The sequence below is a fragment of the Argiope bruennichi genome, chromosome 2 (assembly GCF_947563725.1).
Source record: "Argiope bruennichi chromosome 2, qqArgBrue1.1, whole genome shotgun sequence".
Lineage (NCBI taxonomy): Eukaryota > Metazoa > Arthropoda > Arachnida > Araneae > Araneidae > Argiope > Argiope bruennichi.
Window position 1 is genome coordinate 67,244,972 of NC_079152.1, and position 26,449 is coordinate 67,271,420.

The 26,449-nt window shown below is 29.8% G+C and overlaps 1 protein-coding gene across 1 annotated transcript in view; it reads right to left on the reverse strand.

Annotated features, from left to right (window-relative positions):
• The window catches only part of LOC129959235 (agrin-like), a 149,170-nt gene that overhangs the window by 96,482 nt on the left and 26,239 nt on the right, over positions 1–26,449 (reverse strand). The window lies entirely within an intron of this gene.

Sequence of the window (26,449 nt, forward strand, 5' to 3'; positions counted from 1 at the left end):
CGCATAAAATATCAGCAGATTCAAAAGATTCAGCAGAATTTTTTCTAATCTCGAAATATATATAAAATATGATATTATGAAATTTAATATATCTGAAAAAATGTTACATCCATCAGTCCACCTCACTTTCATTTAATAGAAAATATAATATTCAGTTCGTCTTGTATTTCAAATTGATTGACATAAGCTTCTAAAATAAACATCGTCATATGTTGTTATTGTGGTGATAAAAAAAATTATCTGATGAAGATATAGAAAATCAAACCGCAAACCTTCTGTTAAAAATTGCTCCTAGCACTAAAAACAAACATATATAAATACATTTTCTATTTCATCTGATAAATATGAAAATTACGTAGGTGTATGTAATTAATGTAATTATTGCTTTCTCATGTACATATTATATATAAAGAGAAAGTGTAGTATATTTTTTTGTAACTGTATTTTCAGAAAAATGTAAACACAATAATTCAAAAATGCAATGACTTAAATATATCAATTTAGGTATGGGATTTATGACTACAAGTGCAGTTTTGTGTCAGATCCTTGTTTCAAATCGCTTGTGAAAGACATGTCTAAATCAGAAATTCGTTTTTCAGTTACTATTAACCGCATGCCAGGAATTGTTCGCCAGAAAACTCGCCATGAGACAATAAATTTAGACACAATGACTCGATAAATTCAGCAAAATTGCTAAATTCATGCCAAAGGTTAATATTTCGTAACTATTGCACGCCAATGCCATGCAAGGCGTTTTCTTGCATGACAAGTTTATTAAAGAATATGCGAGAGTGTTAGAGGGAGACCATTCATGATGCTTTTTTATTTTGTTTCCATTAGGTACATTCCTGATATAAAATTTAAGAACCCTTTTTATTGCTGTACCCTTTTTTCATACTATTTATCTATATTAATACCTTAACTTGTGACGTAAGTTTAACCTGTGGGTCAAAGCTTTCAAACAAGACTGAATTACTATCCACCCAGAGCTCTTTGGATACGCAGTTTTCAGGGTCCAGTTTACCCTTCATGAATTTCAGAAACCAGATTTTTTTTGTTTGTTTATTTAATCTGTATATATAATATAGCATATACTTTAAATAGCATATTTTTATAAACTAAAATATAATAATATTTAATTGAAAATCTCGTTCAAGAGTTTGATACAGTTATCTCATATACAAAGGAAAAAGTAATTTAAGTTTGTAAGAAAACATTAAAAAAAAAGAAAGAAAGAATGATAACACGACACTTTTAAAGAATTCGAAGACAGGAAATCTAGAATAAAATTGGATAGTTTCTCATTTATAAAGTAATATAATATAAAGCACGAAAAGAAAAACATAATTAATACGAAAATTGTTGAAATAATTCTCCAAATTTAAAAAATAATTGATTTAAGTTTAGGTTCAAATGTAAAGCAGTGCAAAATCTTTGTAAATTAAATAAACAAATTTTAATTATTTTGAAAATACAGCAAAAAGAAAAAGTGATGTGTCATCGTCTCTCAAAGCTACGCGAAAAGAAAACAAAGAGGAGAGGCAATACTTATTTGCCTATTTAATAATGAGGGCCAGTTAATTTCTAAAAATGCTTTGCGGGGAAGAGAAAAAAATCTGCTCATAGGTGCCTTGTGGAATATTTCTGCAGCTAAAAATCGATCGCGAAGTGATGTCTCAAGAAATCCATGAATTCCTTAAATCCGCCTTTAATTCTAAAAATTACAAATATAAAAAGAATTGCCCCTGCACATTCACAATAGGATGCAGTCCGAGGGAAAAGATTCAGAAAAATTTCTATTTTCTAATTTCTGAAAAGTAGAGAAAATGCCTGCAGCTTGATTGAACATTTTCTTTCCCACAACATTCGTGACATATTTGCTCAAGAGCCCCTTGGAGGGCAAAGAGAAAATGGATATAGGTTTTTAAGAGAAGAGTATTTAATACAACAGTTTAAGCAGTTTTCTTCTGAAAAAAAAATTATACCAAAATTATTATTTTTCAGAGAAATCTTATTTACGTCATTATAAACGAAATTTCAAAAGTTCTCGATATTCTGCTACTCTTCCCTTGTTTTGGAAAGTTCTCAAAAATTGTATCTTAGCAATTTGGTCATACGCCATTGATGGGGAAGGGAGGTTGAAAAAGGAAGAAGGACAGTTAAAGTTATATTTTATAATCACTACATTTATGATCTAATATGCCTGTTCAAAAGTTTTCCTCCTACAACTACTGGGATTGTTAAGTGAAAAAATGTGATGTGAAATGAAGCGTTTTCTCGGATCACTTGAAACCGATATAATGAATTCTAGAAATAGTTTGCATAAAAGCTTTAAAGAATAAAACTCTGCGCAAAAATGAACATTGACATTCTATATTTTGTTGCAAAAGTATAACTCTCATCAAAGATTCGTTATTAATATATATATATATATATATATATATATATATATATATATATAAGCATTTATTTTATGTGAAGCAGAATGCAGTTTGCAGACATTGAAGAGACTTTTTAAATTCTTTTTAATATCCATCGGGAAAGCATAATTATTTACAAGCAGAAACGCGGACAAGACGTCCGCCACAGCGCAATACAAAAGCCGAAGTGGGGAAGAAGGGCGAAATAAATTATCCCTAGTCTTATATAACCTTAGATTTTGATAGGGAAAATATTTCTTCATTGTGCTAATATATTAATAAGATTCTGAGAGGGATTTCTGACGCATGTCAATCATATGTAAGGGAAACACAGGGATCTTTTAAGAAAGAATGTGCTTACTGGACATTTTTTACCCCTTCATGCCGAGCATGTGAAAGTATCGGGGTTTAGCTGATTCAGCAATTTTATGAAGCTTCTCTTGAATTAATTAAGTAGAGAAAGTGGAATTGGATCACGAAATAAGAGAATATTTTAGAATGAAGTTACTATGGGCTAAATTCAGATAAAATCTTGGAAATTAATTAAGTTGAAATTAAAGTTTAAAATATCATTACATATATATATCGTTATGTTTTACTGAATATTGCGCACATAGTCAAAACAATCTAAATAAATATTGCATGCAAAAAACTTATTTTAATATACATATGTGTATGTTGGTGTACAATCACCAAGACGGCAATGTTGTGTGAAATTTTGGAGAATACATCGCTACTAAGATTACGTCTTATTCAATTGATTATGGATAGAAATTACGAGATCTATAATTACCAAAATATTAAGACCAGAATATTTTCAACATATAAATTTAGCAACTCACTATTATTAATCAACTGTAATAATGAGAAAGAAAAGAAAAAAAAAAAACGAAAAGAGAAAGAAGGTTAATATTCTTGAAACTTTTCTCCAGTAGGTATTACGAGCGTCAATCAAAATGTTACTAGTACTATTTAAGAAAACAGATGAAAATAAAAGGAATTGAAATTTTACAATAACTTTATTTATATCCCAAAGTTCCATGCAAAGTTTACTTTCGACGCAATTACATCCGTTATTTAAACATTTGTCAAATAATTTGTTGGCATAACTTTTCCAATGCCTTCTAGAAAGAAATCACGTCCGAAGTCATTTACACGAGTACCTATATGAGAATTTTTTACAGATGATCTTCCCTTGAGTTCAGCTTTGTCCATATCTGTACGTTTTTTCTCAAATATATTGCATCACTTCGCGATAGCAAGTAACGGATGTAATTGCGTCATTGAATTTTCACCATACATTTCATGGAACTGCCGATAATTTGCAGTGCCTTTTCCCTTTTTGGCCCACAAAAAACGAATCTCTACACACTTTTCCAATTTGTAATCTACTGGCAGCTGCCGAGACATGTTTAAGATTGATTATCAGATAATCTAAAAACTACGCGGAACAGCTGCTACGTACAAACACAGATATATATCTGAAGTGTTGTCACAATCATTAAAATAACCTTTCTCTAAACACTTCTACGAAGGAGTGCAACTAACTATTTCATTGACCTACGTGTAATTGCATTTTAAGCATCTGTGAAATAAATGTAAGGAAAATATAAGAAAGCAAGCAAATGTCGTCACTCCGTTTTACTCTCAAATCCAAAATGAACGCTAGTAATGAAGAAATTTCTGTGAATCAAGAACGCTTTTCCAGAGGATCTCAGTCTTAAAAAATTCAAACTTTAAGTTAATACATTACTTAACGTAAGAATTAGCATTTTATCCATTCTCATTCTCCAATGAATGCAGCAAGAGGGGGAAAAATCCGTTTTGTGTGGTTTTATTTTTTCATTTTCTCACCAAAATAATAATTGACAAAATCCATTACATAGGGCAACCTACACTGTAATATTTTGATCAACACCGATCAAATAAGAGAGTAGCTTAACAAATTCACTCTTTTATTTACAGCCTTATATATTTACAAAAAAAACAACACTTGTTCTCATTTCAGTTAATATTATCCACAAAAATCAAATAACAGTTCAATCACCGAATAGTTCCTCGATTATACTGGTGAACAAATCACCAAATAAAAAAAAAACCCGCTAAGACTGTTATCGCTACTGCAGGTTCACTCCAGAAATCCACTGATCTTTATCGGGTGGTCTCTAACACAGAAGCTAGAATCACACGGAGCTTCTCAGAAAATCAAGAACAATTTCTCCGCACACCGACGTCTCTCCGAGTTCCAATTCGAAGCATTTCCCTCATCTTCTCTGGAAAAAGAATACCGCATTTTATTTCCGTCAGATATCCGCCTATGGTTTCACATTAGTGAACTTGGCCTATCACCCAATAGCTGTTCAGCAACGCTTCTCAATGGTCTCAACTCGATCGAGGAAGTGTCTGTTACTGATCCCTTTTGAAAACATTATAATCAATTCGCAGCTAACATAGGCTGAAGTGCACCTGGGTTTGACACTTAATGACAACAGTTGCTGGTGATTGATCGTTTCTTAATGATTTGTAGAGTCTCTTCATAAGGGAAAAAAGTTTAGTATCCAAATGTTTTAACGTTAATCTCCCTTGAAGACATGATAGATCTATTTGAAACGACAGGACACCCATCTGTGTTCTTATACCTGAATAGTAACAAATGACCAAACAAAATGACTCCTAGTAAAAAGGATCCACATCTGACGGTCCGTATAAATTTAACTATGTGTTGAGAACCGGATGACGTTACATCTGATCGGAATGCCACTTACCATGTGAGGAAAAAGGAGAAATGTTACAAAGGCGAATTTCTCTAGCATAGCGATTCGGAAGCAAATAGTGGTACATTGCCATTATAGATAGACACTGTATTTATAAAAAATATTAGTATCAAGAACACAGTATTTTCATTTTTGATGAACATGAAAAATCTGGAAATCACAAATCATCTGAAGTTTTAGATGTGATAAGAAACACACTGCATTGGAGGTAATATTCAATAGGTTCATATAACCCACTTTTTAGAATTGATTGTATTGGTTTCAGGTATCGATAGAATTTCTATCGATAATTTTATCGATAAAAAAAAACACCCAGATTTCATTCATTTTTTAAACTAACAATCACAACTTACATCGTTTGAGGAAGGTAATATAATTTTCATACTACATTCTAACTGAAATTATTAAAGAAGTAAAAACTTAGCTATAATTTTTTTTTAATTAAAATTCCTCAATCAATGGCCGTGTCCCAATTATTATAATACAGTTTTTTTTTTTAATTTTTCAAAACATGGGAAGCATATAACATCATTTTGAGCGTTTCTGAGATTTTATTTTTAATAATATCTTTTTAATATTATATTTTTAATAAAATCATTAATAATATGATTTCTATGAAAGAAATCATAGCTTTAAATTCGTCCGAAGGAAAAAAGGCATTTTCATCAAGAATACATGAGTGCAGAAAATTTCCATTGAAGGAATCGCTCGAAAAATAATATATTATATAAGAAATTTAATGAGAAAAAGGGAGATTTTAAAATTCCATATCTGAAATAAGTTAAGTTAAATAAAAGTGCTTAAAAATTTTGGGAAAAAGTTTGTATGTCCAAAGCTTTCGAAGGTGAAAAATTTACATCTTACGAACTTATGTTTTGTCAGAATCCACAGAGTCAAAACCCTTTTGTTAAAGAAAGAGTTAAAACTATGTTCCCTTACATAAATGTAAGACATATCTCTCATCAACAAAAGAGTATATTTTTAATACTTTATTTGCAAAGGCATTAAGAATCTAAATAAATATTTTAAACTGCGATTTGAAGTATCACAATCGATATTATTTTTTACACTTCCAGAATCAATATAAAATGAATGCACGGTGGCGTAGCATGTGTAAGTATAGTTACCTACAGCATCAAGGAAGTTAAACTTTAGAGCATTAATGCTATTTTTGAAGTAAAAAAAAAATGAGCCAAACCATGATCCATGAACAATTTACTCTTGTAAGCTACGAATGACGCTCTGGCTGGATTAAACTTTATGGAATCCATAAGCATGTTTTGCCTTGTTCCCGCGTTCAGACTTTTGAAATCAAATATTTTTACTGATTTCCATTTAGCAGCTAATGGAAATCAAACTTTAAATAATAATTCATCATTGGCTTGTTCTTAATAAAAACTGAAACAACAAATATTTAATGGTGGATAATCTAAAAAGAAATTGATTTCTTTATGTGCAAATAAAAGAATTTAAAATTTAAATCTAATAATAAAAAATAATCCCAAAAAAATATTTTTAAAAAATCTAATTATTTATATTCTAAACACTGACATACAAGTTTTCAGTTGAGGTGTGAGTCTATGAGTCATCTGCAAAAAAAGTCTGCAAATGGAATAAAAAATGAGCCATTCAAATCAACAAGCAAATTAGAGAGAGAAGCATAGAAAAAAATCTAATTCTTATCCTAAATTTAATTTTATATATTTGATTAATTTTATATATTTGCGATATTTGATTTTAAACTGACCTTTTCAGAGCTTTTGACTGATGAAGCTGGAAATTTATATTACCTTGGAAAAAAAACGCAAAAAAAAAAAAAAAAAAAAAAAAAGGGAATCTTAGAAGTTTCCCAGAATTGTGAGACCCTGAAACACTTATCGACTTTTCTCTATTTAAAAATTCGGCTCCGCTCTAAGAGAATCAAACGATATAAGACTGGATTAATAAAAGGATTTTTTCTTTTTAGATTTCTTACCTATGCTTACTTGAAAAAAATAATAATTACAGTAAAATTAATTTTAAAAAAATAATCAAGTTTAAGTGTTTCAAGGGTGATGCTTTTTTTTATGAAGTCACATTTTAAAAACCTTTTTCTTAGGCAGGCGACGACTACAGGATAATCTATTATTAGAAATATGTATTTTCTACAACTGATAAAGAAAATAACGGTAGCACTTTGCAGTTCATACGCATACACTTATATATATATATATATATATATATATATATATATATATATATATATATATATATATATATATATATATACTAGCCGTCTTTGGTTACCAGCTGGCTCGTCAATCTTAATGTTCGTTTAAATTTTAATAATTAAATATTTTACGCAATTCCTACTTTAATAGATTCTTCATCAAAATATTTTAAAACTTCACTCAAACTTCACTTCAAACTCGAAAGTCATATAATTCACTCATAGTATTATAAAAGCCTTCAGTCATAACGTAATATGTATCTAATTTTCTGTTAGCTCCCGTAGAATTTATGCTTTGAATTAAAGTTGAAAGAATTAATCTGCAATTAATATAATAATATTTTTTACTGAAACAAAGCATTTTTTATAATATTAATACTGATAACAGAGTCACTGAGCGTTTAAACTTTATGGGCACTAAAGAATATCTTTCTTAATTTATGTAATATCTCAAGAATTTCTCAACAAAATTTTCTCAGATTCATCATGAACAGATCGATTAATTACCAATGTTTAATTTTAAATGCATCAAACACTAAGAAAATAAAATGAATCGTTTAAAATAATCGGTCGAAAACAGGTTTAAAAAAACTACTTAAAAAACGATGTACTTAAAACTATAAGCATATACGAAAAATATATAACTAACATAAATACAATTTAATTACAAAAACATGCAACTAACCTAAAAATAATTTAAATCAAGAATCATCCGTTGATAATATTGTCAACAATCAGAAAAAAATGCGCATGCGTGAATTTTCAATGCTAGTTACGGTAACGCAAATGCGTGAATTTTTCTACGCCAGTTGCGGTAACGCTATGCAGATTAGACATTTTTAATTTCCTTTATTCTGTGTTATTTTAATTCAAAAGTACTTCAGAATGAATCTGAAAGATCGATAAATTAACAATGTTTAATTTTAAATGCATCAAACATTAAGAAAATAAACAGAATCGTTTGAAATAATCGGCCGAAATTTTTAACCCTATCCTCATTACTGTTGGGAAAAAAAAAACTGAAGCCTTGCGCATTTGGCGGTGGAGAAAATGGAAGATTTTTTTGGCGGGAAAGTTAGTTTTTAATTAATAATTAGAATTCTAACTAAAAATTCAAAAAAAAGGGACTCCAGGTGCACATTCCGAACCTCTAGGGTATACATGTACCAAATTTGGTAGCTGTAGGTCAAATAACCTGGCCTGTAGAGCGCCAACACACATACACACACATTGAGCTTTATTTATAAGTATAAATATTCTATGAATTAATATTTGAAAAATAATTATTTCAAGTTGAATTTTTGATTAATTTTTCATTTTATAATTCATTTTATGCCTTTAGCATTAATAAAATAAGAAATGGACTAAATTTACAAGTAAATTCATTCTGAATCTTTCTATTATAATAACAAGCAATGAATAAAAAATTCAAAATCTTTTAACGAAATTTCGATACGAAACTCTTTTATTTTCTTTTATTTATTATTCTTTGATCAAAACTGTCACTTAACTGTCAAGTTTTTTCAATAAAAAGAAGAGAGAGAGAAAAGAAATAGAATTAATGATGATGAGTTCAAACTGATGTATGCCAAATCTAAATTGGCATGAAAAAGATAAATCATGCTTTACCATCCTTCATATTTATTTGAACAAAGCACAAAATGTCATATTCTTCACTTTTATATTAAACATCGATAAAATATAGTTATGCTTTTGATTTAAACGAGTGACAAGTCGCTGAAATTTCGTAGAAAGTTCTAAAAGCCTATGACAATTGGGACATCGAAATTTCTTCCTCTCTGGCTCCGTTGACATGTTGTGAATTATATTTTCACGCTATTTTTTTTCTTTCTCTCTTTTTATAAGAAGTCTTTATACGCTTTCGTTCGCTTTTCCGCTTACCGTGAATTTGACACATTTTTTTTTTATAGACACATTTTCCTGTTTGACATAACCGACTTGAAGACGACGAATTGAATTTTGTTTTCGCCAACGTTTGTGGCGTGTAAGAGAAGAAATATCTTGCTCTTCACAGCTGATCAATAAGCTAGCACGATTGCAATTCCACCTCATTGCTTGAACATATCTAAACAATTGAAATTATCAGAAATGCCACTTAACCAAAAATTGCATCTTTTCAAATTAGAAAGGAGGAATAATAAATAAAAATACATGAAAAAGTGATCATTTTACTTACATAGTAGGTCAGTTAAAAAAATAAGATAATACATGCTCTAGATTGTTTGGTTTTTACAAAATCATTAATTGTTTAGATGTTTCAAATAGAAAACTAACTGTTTAAGGCAGGGCAACAGTAGCAACAATCGGTTAACAATTTTCACCATTTAGAAAATTGGCTTTGGTTTGGTTGTGTTTAGAAAATTATAAATTTAATGTTGGCTATACTAATGTTTTACTGTAATCTATCCATTCAAATACAGTTTTTTATCTATAGAAATGAAGGTCAATCAACCTTTGAGGAAGTCCTCAGATTATGTACCTTGCTTTTAAATATTTTTAACAATAAATTAAGATTAATTTCTTTGAAGAACCAATATAAAATGCTATTAAAATAAATCTAAATGATGATTATATTTATGTGAATCCGGTGAGTACAATTTCTAAGGCATATTTTCGATTTTAGTTAAATAACATGTAAATGCTATTAAAGAAATGATAATCAGTTTGCCATTTTTACATATTCACTGCCAGCGAAAAATTCACACGATAGATTAAAATTGTTAGATGTTTGTTTTTCAAATCAGTATAAATTGCAAGAAAAAAGCAGAAAATGAAGAAGTACAAAAAATAAATGTTGCTTTTCGAAAAAATTATGATCATTATTTTTTGTTATATTCTTAATATCTCATTTATTCTCAAGAAATAGGTTTTGTAGTTTCTCTGCCCAATATGTAAACAACAAGTAAAATTTTCAAATGTTATGAATTGGATTTATGTTAGGGCTCTTACGCTATTTTATATGACAATATTCATGATTCATTTTTTTTATTAATACAATAATGTAAAGGCATTTTTTTACAATCAAATAAGAACACTCCTTATGTCCTGTCGATTCGTTTGAAAGATTTTTAATTAATACTGTTCTGAGTATCATGCTTCATATTTACATGTCAGATGAGGATATTTTAATGAAATATGAATCCTGTATTCTGAATTGCATCTTTCTTTAGTCTGTGCCCTATATTCATGATTATATTTTAATAAAATTGTTTTAAAAATGCACTTAAAATTCAGTCATAATCAGTAAAATGGGGGAGAGGGAGAGGGTAAAAATATAAGTCCGGCTTTAACCAAGACCCACAACGATGAATGGATGGGGAGGGGGGGCGAATGTACATTGCCAAAAATTTAAAAACGAAATATATTATTTTGCTTAATTAAGAAATTATGTGTGAATCAGAGAATGGATCCACTCTCTAATTATTAGAAATTATCTTTAAAAAGCAGGATAGAACTGTTATAGGATTTGGAGAAGCAGTTTACAGTACATTTCATTATCAAAGTTGGGCAGTATATACAGTACACTCCCGATTATCCGCGGAATTGGGTGGCGCGGCCGCCGCGGATAACAAAAATCGCGGATAATCCGAAAAAAGCTAAAAACGGGTATAGCAAAAGAGAAAAAAGTCATTCCAACTTTGAAAAATCGTTTTATCTATACTTATAATAAAGCTCAATGTGTGTGTGTGTGTGTGTGTGTGTGTGTGTTGGCGCTCTACAGGCCAGGTCATTTGACATACAGCTACCAAATTTGGTACATGTATACCTTAGAGGTCGGGAATGTGCACCTGGGGTCCCGTTTTTTGAAATTTTAATTAGAATTTTAATTATTAATTAAAAACTAACTTTCCCACCAAAAAAATCTTCCATTTTCCCCACCGCCAACTTTTCCGCCAAAATAATCTTCCATTTTCCCCAACGCCAAATGATTTAGGTTTTAGTTCTTTTTTTCTCCTAACAGTAATGAGGCTAGGGTTAAGATTTTTCGGCGGATTATTTCAAACGATTCTGTTTATTTTCTTAATGTTTTATGCATTTAAAATTAAACATTGTTAATTAATCCATGTTTCAGATTCATTCTGAAGTACTTTTGAATTAAAATAACACAGAATAAGGGAAATTAAAAATGTCTAATCTGCATAGCGTTACCCCAACTGGCGTAGAAAAAATCACGCATTTGCGTTACCGTAAAAGGCGAAGAAAATTCACGCATGCGCACTGTGTTCTGATTGTTGGCATGGCAACCATTATCAACGGACGATTTAAATTACTTTTAGGTTAGTTGTATGCTTTTGTAATTAAATTGTATTTATGTTAATTATATATTTTTTGATATATGCTTATAGTTTTAAGTACATCGTTTTTTAAGTAGTTTTTTAAATCTGTTTTCGACCGATTATTTTAAACGATTCATTTTATTTTCTTAGTGTTTGATGCATTTAAAATGAAACATTGTTAATGAATCGATCCGTTCATGATGAATCTGAGAAAATTTTGTTGACAAATTCTTGAGATATTATACAAATTAAGAAAGATATTCTTTAGTGCCCATAAAGTTTAAACGCTCAGTGACTCTATTATCAGTAATCATATTATTAAAAAAAATGCTTTGTTTCAGTAAAAAATATTATTATATTAATTGCAGATTAATCATTTACACTTTAATTTAAAGCATAAATTCTACGAGGGGCAACAGAAAATGAGAGAGATACATATCACGTTATGACTGAATGCCTTTATAATATTATGAGTGAATTATATGACTATCAAAATTTGAAGTTTTAAAATATTTTGCTGAAGAATCTATTAAAGTTGGAATTGCATAAAATATTTAATTATTAAAATTTTAACGAACATTAAGATTGGCGAACCGGCTGGTCGCCAAAGGCGGCTAGTGTACAATAAAGCGTAAAATAAACAGCAGGAAATGTTTAATTAACGCTTATTATTTTAGTATATCACTCAAAACTAACCTAAAATGCATTTTGTTAATGAAAACAGAAAAGTGCTTTGTACTTACGAGAAGCGTCAAGGATACACAGAAAAATTAATGCATATGTACTGTTTTAATACTGTGATGTATTATGAAATTACAAAAGCATAACTGTAAAACTGCACCCTTTTGAAGAAATCAGTCATTTGTGTTTGCTTCTTGCTTTGGAAACATTTTCTCTTTGCTTATAAGAAAAAAAAAAACTTAAGTCCGGGCAGGCGCGGATAACTCGCCCGCGGATAATCGGGAGTCTACTGTACTTTGATAAAAAAGAGAGAGAGAGAGAGAGATGTAAATTAAAATATTTAGATATGTTACAATCATAAAGTAAAGTTAATCCACAAGCAAAAATCAAAACATCATAAAATCAAAATCCATCTTTTAACTCAATTATTTAACTTATTTTTAAATTTATTTTTTTCGCAGAGTTGTATTTTTTGTTGCAGTTAAAATTAAAAATCGAAAAGAAACCCAAGGTTGCCTATTCAAAATTTTGCATTTAATTGAAAATGCAACAAAAACGAATAAACACGCATTCTACTGTCATTAAATTTATTCTTTTGGAGATATCTAATATTTTGAAAAAAATGTTGAAATTAACCATTACATCCCTCTAAAAAGGTACCAAAAAAAAAAAAAAAAAACACCGAATACTTTTTTGCAACAGACATGATTCCGCTTTTGTAATCTTTTCTCTATCTTGAAATGTTTACGGAACGTCAAGAAGTTCTCAATCTAACAGAAAAGGAAACCCAGTAAATAAATAAATAGGAAAAGCTGCAACAACATTGCTGATATATCTTGTCTGAGTCTAACAAGTAACAAATAAAAAACTATCCAAGTCATACGGCAAACTATTTCTTCAATACATGAAAAAACTTTTATCTATCAGTCGATAACCATCGGCAGAAAGTTCCCTTTCATAAGACCTACCCCCACGCTGGACCGCTAAATAACTTGTTATGATTGCAGATGAAGAATGCTCCAAGAAACAGGCAGCTTATCTGTTTCTTTTTTCTTTTCTTTTTACCAAGCCATCCCCTCAATTCCATTCATTCTGGATGGACGAACCCCGCCCTCCAGCACTTCACAGACACTTCTGGGGTTGCGGAAAAAATGGGGGTGTGATCGACCCCTTCTGAAAAGCAGGGTCACAAGGAAAAGCACCAGATGTACAATGGAAGTTAATTCGTAGAAATGTTAGATGTGATTAACGTGCGCCCATTGAAATGGGTGGCGAGGAAATTTCATGTGAAAAGATATTTGCGGTTGGGTGTTAAGAATTATGATTAAGTTTTCGTAGGACCAAATTTCAATTCAAAGGTTAATCTGTCGGTTAAATTGTTGTTATGAAATTACAAAACCACAGAAAATAATAATGCAAAGGAAATGCCGATATAAAAGCTACTAAGTGAATTTAATAAAATTGAAGTTAGCAAAACAAAACCTACTTGATTGTTGACAACGGCAGCATCGTGGTGTTTCGTAGTTCCGCGGTGTGACAAAGAGGTCACGAGTGCCTCCACATCGTAATTTGGAATAGCAATTATAATTTGTAAGTTTAGGGAAAGGTTAAAATTAATTGAAACTAGTTTAACATAAAGCTCTAACGTCATGAAATTTGGTATGATTATTAAATTAATGGCTATGATATAATAATTAGTAGAAAAATAATATTTTGATTCTTTATGGGGGAATAGAGAACTTTAATGGATTTACGGTGCACGAACCTTTTACTATGGGAACTGATTTAATTAACTATTTTAATTAGTTATTTTTGTAAAAATCCATAAAAATTTCTCGCATGTAGCTCATCATAGCTATCTAAGGTCAAAACAAAAATAATTTTGAAAAAAAAAAAAAAAACTTTAATCCACTATATTGGTAACGGAGTTAAAGAAATCTCTGTCTTCTTACGTACGGAAAATTAACATAAATGTAGTCGATTGCAGCTCTAAGTCTTAGCTAGGCACACCAAGATCATATGCTGGCAGTTGAAGTAACTCGTTGCGAATCCGGGGTAATTCTATTTGATTTCGAAAAATTTATTTTATAAATAATTAATTTGCTTGCTGTTTGTCTTTAATTGTTAAGTAGGTTCACATTAAACTTCTTGAAAGCTGAAATAATTAATTCATAAATGATTCCCTTAATTTTTTAAATGCTTAAACAGCATCAGCTATTAAAACCATGCGCGCCATTATTGAAGCTATAACAATAATAATAATAATCTTTACGGAAACTGACAAATATCACAGCGGGAAGAAATCTTAAATCTTTTAATATAAAGAAAAATTATTCGCATCATAATAACGGTGTATTTTATTTTGAGAGGGAGCAGATTTTTTTTATTTGATTTTTTTTTTTTTTTTTTTTTTTTTTTTTTTGCATATTTAAAATAATCTTTATTAGACATTTATGAAAATTCTAATTGAGAAACTAACAGAAAGTTTTGTTTGTTCTAAGGTAACCAGATTTCTCAAATTAACCGGATCAGACTTTAATCAGAAAATAGCCCAACTTACCCTAACTTTAATTAAAAATCTCAAATTGACCCATATTTGCTGATAAATAATTCAAATACTCAATTTTTCAAAATACTGAACTTCTAGATAAATCGTTTTTCAAACTTTTAGAATTTATCGATTATAGTCATCGATTTTAACCAATATACATGAATCATTTGTAAGAAAAGTTTTATAAATGATAACAAAAACCTAATATTTATATTACTTTATCCTTTTCTGCTATTGTTTTTTTTTAAATTTATCAATAATCATTAATTTTATTTTTATTTCTTTATTTGAATTTCGTCAGTCCGTTTATAGTGGTTGTGATTTTGTAATTGGGTTATACAGAGTATAAGAATGAAGTTCAGAAAATCTGGTCACTTCACGTAAATATACTCGAACTTTCAAATAAATTCCAAATTAATTTAATTACTTTTAATTGTTTCTTTTCATATTTGATACATCTATTAATCAGTCAAAAAAAAAGAAACCAGCAAACAGTTCCTTGCCGCCTCTCGTATTCCTATAATAAAGGATTATGCATACAAAGACGATTAATAATAAAATATAAAAAGAGTACAGCAGTCTTAGCGGGAAGAACCAGAAACACCTACAGGTGTTCCCGAAGATTTTCTTCTTTTCGGACGTGAGATTGATATGTATCTTCAGTTGCGCTTTTACGTCGTCACCGTAGTTTTATGAAGTCTCTCCCTCCAACCTCTGCCGCTGTATTCTTGTGCCATAACCTCCATGTCCTCGCAGCGGGCGCGGTCATTAAAAAAGAGCCACAAACCTTTATATTTTGTTTCCGCGTGGCGCCAGACGGATTCGAGTGACGGGTTGGTGGTCTTCTTTAGGTGGTGGTTTCGGCTAGCATATAAAGCGATTCCCGAAAGCTGTATTATACTCATAAAACGGATATAAGTGAGGTACAGACTTCTTTAATAGAACGCGTTCATTGCAGAGAATATTTTGACAATAAGATTGAAAAGGGACAGGAATGCTTCTTTTTGGTATTCTCCTATAAAAAATATTAATATAAACTCCGAAACAAGAATCTCAAATATTACAATAACACCAAAATTGCGACTTGGTTTGGTTTGGTTTGGCTTAGTTTTCTGGCGCAAGAGCCATCCTTGACCATATCGCGCCAAGCATATGGTTTCACATCTGGCAAGATAATCAAAATTGCGACATCCCCCTTAATTGTAGCATAGTTATTTTAAGCCAGAATTTTATTATTTTTAAAATTTATTTTAACGCAGTTTCTAAACCAGTTATTTTCAACAGAATAGAGTCAACACAAAGAGTTGTAGGCGTGTGAAATAATTAGAAATTTTGCAGCATTCGATGGGGGGGGGGGGAAGAAAAATTTTAAAAAAAAACGCTTTTTTTTTTTTTTTTTTTTTTTGAAAATAGAAATATTAATTTGTATGTGTGTGTGTCCCAAAAACCTTTTTTTACCCCATTATAAAATATTTTTCCAGGCACGTGTATAAGAAAAAAAAAAAAAAGCAGACCAAGCTATCTCTATCTGTATCTATCTGTCTATCTATACGTAGAACTAATGCACTTAAGCGGGCGCATAATCGGACCTAATTTGTTATCCACCATTTGGCTCCAACTCGCAAGTTTCGATTGTTTGCATGTTTAAATCGGTGAAAACTCTAAAATGAAGATTTTTTTTTCTCCCCCCCCCTTTTTTTAAGTTAAGTTATTTGCAGTTTACTTTGTAATTAGAAATTCTTGAAAATGAGAAAGACAACTGTTGGAGAATCCTTAAATAGTAAGATTCTGTCGAAATAAATGAAATAATTTAGTTAAACGCTTTTTGTAATACAAAGCGAAATTTCCGAATTACAAGAACATAGTTGTGGCTATGGCAAGGCTATCTATATTTTTTATTTTTACCCATGGCATGTTTCAGAGAAAAAGAAGTAAATGAATCTGAATGGAAAATAGGCTAAATGCTGCCACAATAAAAAAAAAAAAAATACTTCTAGCAAATAGTTATTTATAATTTCCAACTACTAGCTGAAACCCGTATCGGTATGGCGAAATGAGCAAGTATCACGTAGTTTCCAAACGAGTCACGTAATTCTTAGAGGTTGATGAGTAAAACGAACACGGGATGGAATTTCTAAATAAAAAAATAAAGATTCAATCATTTATTTAGTTTTTAATAAATAATTAAATCTAATTTAAAAAAGAAGAAATTAATTATATATAGTTGAATAAGAATATAAATGAATGAATTCATAACTATCTGAATTAATTTTGCTGATTAATACTTCAATGTTTGACAATCGCACATGTATCGGAACATCTGGAGTCCGTTTGGTACAAAGATTCATACTCTTTTCGTAACTTTATTTGGGAGAGGAAAATTAATATAAAATAAATTGATTTACAGTTAAGTACATGATAATAATGTTTAACTTTTTTTTTTCCTGATCAATCCGATCCATGTGAGTTTTGAACATAAGTTATATATTCTTTTCTATTCTATTTTGTTCCATATTATTTCAAGCCTTATTATCAAATAAATTATACAGATATAGTAATTGGATAATTTTTTTTGTTTAATTTTGATGGTAATTTTTTTAAAAATACTTCTTTAAAAGCCCTTAATTTTATAGAACTCAACAACTATTTTTTATGAAACATATAGAGAACGTAACCGTTAATTTAAATCCACATTCCATGATTTGAAATAGAATTAATATTTAAAAAGAATTTTAAAATATCAATGTCAATTCAGTGCAATTTCCAATAATATTATTTCATTCATTAATTACTAATTTTGTGACTAATCACTTTTCCTCATTTAGTTTTGACATGAGGAGTAAATGTTGCCACTCGTTAGTTTTTCGTGATTAATTATTCCATTAAGATGTAAGGCGTGATTACCACATAATGAATATCTCTTAAGTTCGTTTATCGCGTTCGTCAATCTGTTTTTGAAGTTTTAACATAACTCCCATGGGAATTTTATTTCGATTTTTTTGCCATCGTTTTTCCCCGAAAGTACTAGTTTTGAAAATGTATTTTTTTTTCCCATCCGAATGAAACTTTAATGAACAGTTTTTCAATTAGACAAAAATAAATTTGCGAAAAATTGTGATTAACTGTGTTTATTATCTTATTTGAGGAAATACTTAATATGATTGCTGGAATCAAAAGCGAAACAGTACACAGAATTTGGCTAATCACAGAATTTTTGCTATTTAACAATTTTGCTGAATTATTTCACATATTTTATAGCATCATATTTTTAAATAAAAATTGTGTCATTTGCGTGAACTAAAGTAGTATACAAAAATTACTTGAAATCCAAAAAGCTCTTCAAAATTTTATGACTTCAATACAAAATATTCCCAAAGCATAATTACTATGGATAAATTTCATTAACAGAAAGAAATTAGCAATTAAAGATGACTTAAGAAAGAAGTGAGTCCTGATGGTATCATAATTATTTTATCGAATGTTTATTAATTAATAATTTTAAATATTTTTTGTAACTTTTTCACTGTGTCATCTTATTTTTCAGCATTTGAATTCTTATATTCCATCTCTATGTTTCTTTGGCTACACTAAGTGTATTTTTATTGAATAATATTTTAACTACCATTCTTTTAACAACTGCTTTTGACTTTTAAATATTTGATGTCGTTGTTTTTAACATTAAACTTATACGCAGAGTTTATTTCAGCAATAATGATTCTTGGGCCAAAAAATCCTAAAACCAAGCAAAACATTTTTTTTAAATCGGAATTTAACTATACATACCCAAACAATTTGTCCGAAAGATTGTAGAATAATAAAATCGTAGCCTGTGCTATCTGTACTTTATATATATATATATTATTTGCTCACTTTTTATAGCTTGATAACATGCACAAAAAGAAATATTACTGAATATCATTGCAACCCGCAAGAATATAAAAACAGTAGCTTAAACCATGAAACTTATTGCGGTGAAATATATTTTAAAATACTTTTACAAATTTATTTAAAAAAATACGAAAAATTCTACACGAATAAAAATGGTTCAGTGAAGAGTTTATTTTTTGAATTTTAAAATGGCATAAAAGGAAAACCTTAGGTGTATAAGAAAAAAAAATAATAATAACATTTTGATTATTTTTAAAGTAATAAAAAATAATCACATATTCTTAAATAGAGTCGATTCTTCAAAATTCTTATTTTTCTTTTAGAATGGGACAGTATGATAGAAAAAACATTATATAAAAAAATAATGACCAAAAAAATTTTAAAAAAAGGGACACCAGAACGCTAATACAAAAATATTCAAATGAAAAGTTCAATTAATATTTATAGATCTTACTCCTACTCTTTTTTGTTACGAAAATAGCCTTGTGGAAAAAAAAATCTCTAAATAATAGGAACAAAATAGATACAATTTTCAAAATAAGCATTAAAATGGTATAAAAGTCAGTTAGAAACTAAAACATTTTTCAAAAAGTAATTTTTATAGACCTACGCAATTTTTGCTAACAAATGTTTTTTTTTTTAAAAAATTTTGAAGAAACAAAAGAGGGTTCATAATTTTTTCAATCTCAAGATTACCGTAAACGTTTCAGTTTTAATTGGACTCAACTATAAATAAAGCTTTTATCTAAATTTGAAAGTCTACTTTTCAGTAGTAATTACTTTAACATTTTTCAGTCATAACAGTAACAGGGAAAAAAGTCGCTGTTTTCTTATTATTTAGGTAACATATCCTCTTGATAGAATAAAAACAGATAGAATAAAACAGATTGAATGAAAACCAATCTGTTTAACATTAAACATTGAAATTCATTAAACATTCATTCCTAAACATTCAAACAGCGGATAGAATGTTTAATCTCAAAGCATGAATCTGAATAAATGACATATATTAAATTTCAGCGCCTACTCTCTGTATACATTCTCTCGTGTTTATTTCTCCAGCAATTTCACCCTATTCTTTCCCAATAGCTTCTGACTGTGGAGTTATCCCTCATAAAACTGGGTGGTGACGTTGTGACGTCGAAGCATCGTGCAGGAGGGGCGGAAGAGGTCACGACCCCGCTGATATCGGGCCAGATGATCTGTCATGCTGCTGGGAGGGAGGGTCGCCAAGGTTGTTCTTAAGCTCCAAATAATTTACGACTTTGCCGCGAGCTTTCCGAGACGGTCCACCATATGTCTTTCCCAAGCCACTTTTCTGCCGCAAAGAGAGCTCGTTTACCGGATTTTTATTAACTGAATATTCAGCAACCTGGAAATTTCTGCTTTTGAAGGGTTTATTATATGATAACCATTCCAGAGCGAAGCTTAACGGCCGAAAAACCCACGGCGATTTCATGGGGGCATCCGGGATACACCCAGAAGGTTTAGCCACATCGTTTATTTTTTGGTTGTTTTTTTCATGGTATTTCCTAAACATCGCCGAGTAAAAAAAAAAAAAAAAAAAAAAAAAATGGGAGCTTCGTAATTAAATGCCCTGTGGCTAGGAACCACTTCGTGTGGTCACACTGAATTAGAACCATGATCCTTGTAAGCTGTCACGGCAGCTGCTAAGGCGTCATCAGTGAACTGATGAGAGGCGACATTTTTCTAATTTAGCAGCAGAGACCCGTGAGAGACCTTTAGACTGCCAAGGAATGAGGTGCGGTCTGGTAGGTATGGGAAGTTCGATGTTACCAATGGAATTTTAGTTACAAAATCGATTGTGAGATTTTTCAAAATTCATTAATCTCACATAAATAAATGATAATTCCCAGTGATATACTAATTTCTTTAGATGACTAAAATTTGTTTTCTTATTTATTTATTTTACTTTTTTGAATATGAATTATACAGAGGAAGTATTGTGATGATCAAAAAAATTAGAATTCGAGTAATAGATAAATGTGCATGCTTCAGACTTTGTGCATGAAAAACACATTTTTGGGATTATGCCTGCCTGTCTATGAACACCATAACTCAAAAATGCTCTGAATAAGACGGTTGAAATTTGGTATGTTGTCTTTAAACCAAATTATAAATTTATATTGGATTAGAAGGGAATATGATGACTTTAAAATACATAAATGTTTCATTAATAATATTTCTTGCATTAGTTTAATACCTAATGATGATATATATCAAATTTTGAACCAAAACCGTTATGAGATGAACAGCCCGTCAGTATGTATTTTCCCATGAATGTAAACGCGAAAACTCATAGATAAATATAATTTGATACACAGTTTTAACATTTATTTTTTTCAAATCTTGAATCAAATACATTAAAGTATTAGCTGCCTGTCGAATTGTAAATTCCCGTGCATATGAATTCGATAACTCGTAAGGGCAACAATGTAGATTAATGGAATTTTGTATGAGATCTTGTGACACCAATCTGAATCAAATTTTGATAACAAGTCGAAAAAAGTAGACGATAGTCGAAAAATGGCGTTTAATAGGTATACTAAGTTTTTCTTCATTATACTGCAGAGTACAAAGTCCTCATGTGATGACTTCGAATATTAAAATCTCAGCACTCAAGGCATTCATGACGTGCTTATACAAGGTCTACAATTTTATATATGGCTGGTGATGGGATAATATGTTTATTATGCTATAAAATTTCGGGAAGACCACTTTTTCCTGTTTTTATTTGGATCCACAAAATAAATTTTAAAAATTTTATCGATAAGTTTAATTTTTTTTTTTTTTAAATTTCAAAGCTGAAATTTTTGGTATTGTTCTTTATTAACACACAATGCAAATAATTTTTTTTTATCTGAAACATAAAATGAAACATATTGGAAACCATCAAAGCATATTGCAGTTAATCGTGTGCAACATTATACATTTTACAAATTTAATTAAATTGGGATTTCAGTTAAAGTGGTCACAAAAAAAGCATGGAATCAAAATTAATTTTTGCAAAACATTCATAGATCGAATCACATTATATATTTCACCCCATTCTTTTGTACTTATGGCTTGAACATACATATGAACTAAATGAAGTTATTAAAGGAAACTATCAGCAGTAAATATATTTGCATCTAAACTAAATTGCCTCTGATTTTTTGACTAATAAAAATAAGTAGAGTTACTGATAAAAGAGGAATATTTATTTAATTTAGAAATAATATTAAAAACGAATATTACGACTGCATTTTATTACTAGTACCAATCATATTATTCGAGTAATTAAAAGGATTGAATCAAACGTTTAAAAATAAAAATTAATTATATGTGATAACAATTAATGATATGTGATTTTTAACTTAATTTAAATGAAATAGGAATTTTGCACATAATAATAACAATGATAATATTGAAGAACAGTATCTACTTAATTACATAAGATTTTAATAATTGGATAGATAAAAAAAAATTAATTCCTGATGATATTTAAAGTGAGAACAAAGTTTCCAAATTTTAACTTTCTTCAGTTTTCTTGGGTTGTGCTCTACACAGTTTAATTTTAAATGCTTTTTTAATTTATTTACATGTATATTATACATAAAAAGGCTAGTGCAATTAATTTTAGGCTACAAAGACAATTCGTTTTACAAGCAAAAATGGTCTCCCCGAAACTTTCTCGCATATTCAGAAATAAAGGTTTTATATCTATTTCTTCATGTAAAATTGTTGACCTTGAGTAAGGTCGCAAATCCTCGCATGTCATTAGTGAGCGATAATTATGAAATATATATCTTTGGTGTGAATCTAGTATTTTTACTCAATCCATCATGAGAATATGTATTTTGGACGCCTTTTTTGCTCGCCAATTGACAACAGAATTTAAAACGAAACAACAGCTGTAGTCACAAGAAAACTTAGTGAATTTCATTGATTTCATTTCATTTATGAGTTAATGCGTTTTATACTTATTGCGTTATTGGGAAAGTACAGACAGATGATCAACCGTTTGGTGGATTTGGTTCAAAATTTGATAAGTATCTACATTTTAGATTTTAAACATGCGTACCAATTTTTTTTCCATCTCTTTACATTTCACACTTATCAAGTTCACTTGCATTCGAACTGACGGACAGACAGACTTTCTCTGAATGGATTTCGTTCAAAATTGGTTAAAAATCTAAAAATGTGGTCTGAGTTTAGTTTAGTTATATTAACGTCCCGTTTTAAAGAAACACTAGGGCTATTTAGGGACGGACCTCGCAATTTTGAACCGCGGTCAGATGACGAGGACGACACCTGAGCTGGCACCCCCTTCTCCACACCACAGGGAGGACGTTTGGCCAGGACATTTAACGTGTATCAGACCCGCTTACACGTCGGTTCTTCGGTGGAATCGGGTCTCAAACCTGAAACCCTCTAGTTCCGAAGCCGAGATCTTACCACCAGGCCACCGTGGCCCTAAAATTGGTCTGACGTCCATATATCAAATTTCATCCATCTAGTTCAGTGTTTTTTATTTATTGTGTTCACAAATAGAAGGAGAGACAAAATGATCAAATTACATTTTTCAAATTTGGGATGTCTGAAACATAGAGATTTGACAAAATCTTGAATTGGAATATTTTGAAGTTTACAATGCTTTTTTCATGCTTCATATACGAAAAGGTTGGAACGTATACATGAAAATGATACTAGATGTGACAGTTTTAAAAAAATTAACTACAATACTTTATGGGTCTGAACAGCATGCAAATGAATATTGCTGATATGATACTGTTTAAGACTTTCTAAACATATAGCATATTTTATAACAGTGTGCTAATCATATGTGTCGATTTACTTACCATATAATAGATTCATAACGGAGGATGTACTTGAACATATAGTAATCCTGTTTTCCAGATTGCTTTTTAATCTTTTCATTACAGATAATAAAGATGGATTCGATTTTTTCCCTCTTCATAAGAAGTTGACATTTATATTATTTAATTTAATGACTAAGATTTCATTACAGAGATTTATACTATACTACATATTATATTATATTTAATCACTCTTTAGAAAAAATCGGAAGCTTGGGAAAAAAACAGAATATTAAAATAGTCATTTTTACCGACCAATTCGTTTACCAGGAATATTGATTCCATTTAATTTCAATCAAATTACTTAGTATTGATATTATTTTTCAGCATCTAATAACGATAAGCATTAGAATCATGTTATTTTAATATCAATATATCTATTTATTGTGTATATAAACATTCTTAATAGAATAAATTCTTACAGAATGATAATGCCATTAAAAGCATAAATGTCCTGGTAATGAGACTTTTAATTGCACACTGTCTTCAGTGGTACCACAATTTCACTTCTCTTTTTTCCTGTGAAATGGTCGAATCGAAGAAAATTGCGCGATAAAACAATGAAAATGATTTGAATCTCATTGCGGTAACAGAAAATATTGCAGAAAATTATTCAAAAAAAATTTTTGCGGAATTTTCAAAATTCTAGGGAAAAAACTTTCTAAGAATTAAATTGCTATCATTAAAAAGAATATGTTTTTGTTTGTTTTAAAACTGTATAAGAATTTTTTTTTTGATCCCATTATATTTTCGGAAGCCAAAACTCGCTAATTTTTTAATTGATTAAAATTCTAATTTGCATTTCAAAAAATTGCCGAGAGTTGCACATTTGTAAATTCTCAAGATTGATTGTAATAAATTCAATAATTGTAAGCCTGGCCTATAACGATGCGCTAGAAAATAGGAGCATATACATATTCTTTTTTATTATTAATAGATTCCGAGAATTTTGCTTCCAAGAATTCCGAGAACAATAAGAAATACTTTTCTGCTTCTTTGTGAGAATTTGAGCACATGAAAGCATTTGGAGATTTCAATCTCCTAAAATTTGATGTCATATGGCATATATGATTTCGACAGCCCGTTTAATAACTAATCATACAAAATAAACGAAAGTCCCAAACAGGCCTCAAAATCTACTGATCTCTATTTAAAATAAATCTTTCGCACTGATAAAAAAAAAATGACACAGGGTTCACGATAGATCACCACGAAAGGTCACATTCAACCCAAAATTACTTTTGTTTTATTTGGGATTGGTCATTGTTTTCAGAATTATTGAAGTCAACGAGACATAAAAAATACCTACGCAGAAAAAAGGAACGGTAGTTTCCATATTAATTTAATAAGTACCAATCCTATTTGTTCCGATAAAAGCAGAACCCACCCCCAAATATCCGGTAGGTCCTGAAGATTATTGTAGCTTAGTGGTAAAATATTTTGGTCTATGTGTAACATATCCTATCCCTCTTCCCTCTTCAATTTACTACCGCGATATGTTTAAAGTGTGCAATACCACAGGGCGGGCCCATGCCGAAGATCTCTAAGAGATGGGTGTGTGGATTTCAGTTACTTGCAGTTTGTGGGTGATTTACCGTATAGAAGCAATTCCTTGACATTACAGCAACTTTCTGAATCTTCTTGTCTGAGATTGCTGGGAAGTGTAACAACTTTATGAGGGATATTTGAATTTTTATTGTGTTTTTAGTTCGCAGATGGTGCATTTTGGAATAGGAGGGATGCTGGAGTAGGGTATATTTTTACTGAAAACTCAAGAAATAATTTTTTTTTTTTTTTCCGTTCCTGAAATAAGATGCTACGTTACGACTCTCATATGAATCACCGTTGTTTTGATAGCATGTATCCAATAGCTGTTTCACCACTGATTTTCACCACTAGCTGATATGAACTTAGTATTTTAAATGGGTAATGAGAAATTACAAATTCTTCGAAACAGAATAACAGAATTTTCTATTCTTCTGGAAATATACTTGAAATCATATATAACTAATAAGGAGAATAATTTGAATTTTAACTTACTACTGAACTTGTATATAAAAAAAGCAAGAATTGCGGGTTTGTATTTTTTTAGACGAACTTATGACAGACTTAATAGATGAAATCTTATATAACTAATAAGGAGAAAAAATGAATTTTAATTTATTACCGAACTCACATATAAAAAAAAGCAAGAATTGTACGTTTGTATTTTTAGACGAACTTATTACAGATTTAATAATTGAAATCCTATATAAAAAAATAAGGAAAATAAAATGAATTTTAATTTATTATTGAACTCACGTATAAGAAAAAGCAAGAATTGTGGGTTTGTATTTTTAGATGAACTTATTATAAACTGAAATCCTATATAATTAATAAAAAGAATAAAATGAATTTTAATTTATTACTGAACACACAGCAAGAATTATGGATTTGCATTTTTTTAGACGAACTTATGTCAGAATAATATGTTATAGTTGGGGCTATGCTATTTGTGTTATGCATAAACAAGCGTTTTCAAAAAAAAAAAAAAAAAACAATATCGAATTGCGGAGGTATAAAATTTTTTTCATCATAGGAGTTACATTTAAATTTGATGTGTTACATATTTAGGTTAGACAGAAAACAAACATCTTATTTCAGAAAAAAATTAAATGTTATATTAAATTTTATAAACATTCATGGATTAATAAATTATTTAAATTGATTGAAGAGCTAGTTCAAAATTAGAAATATATCATATATGTG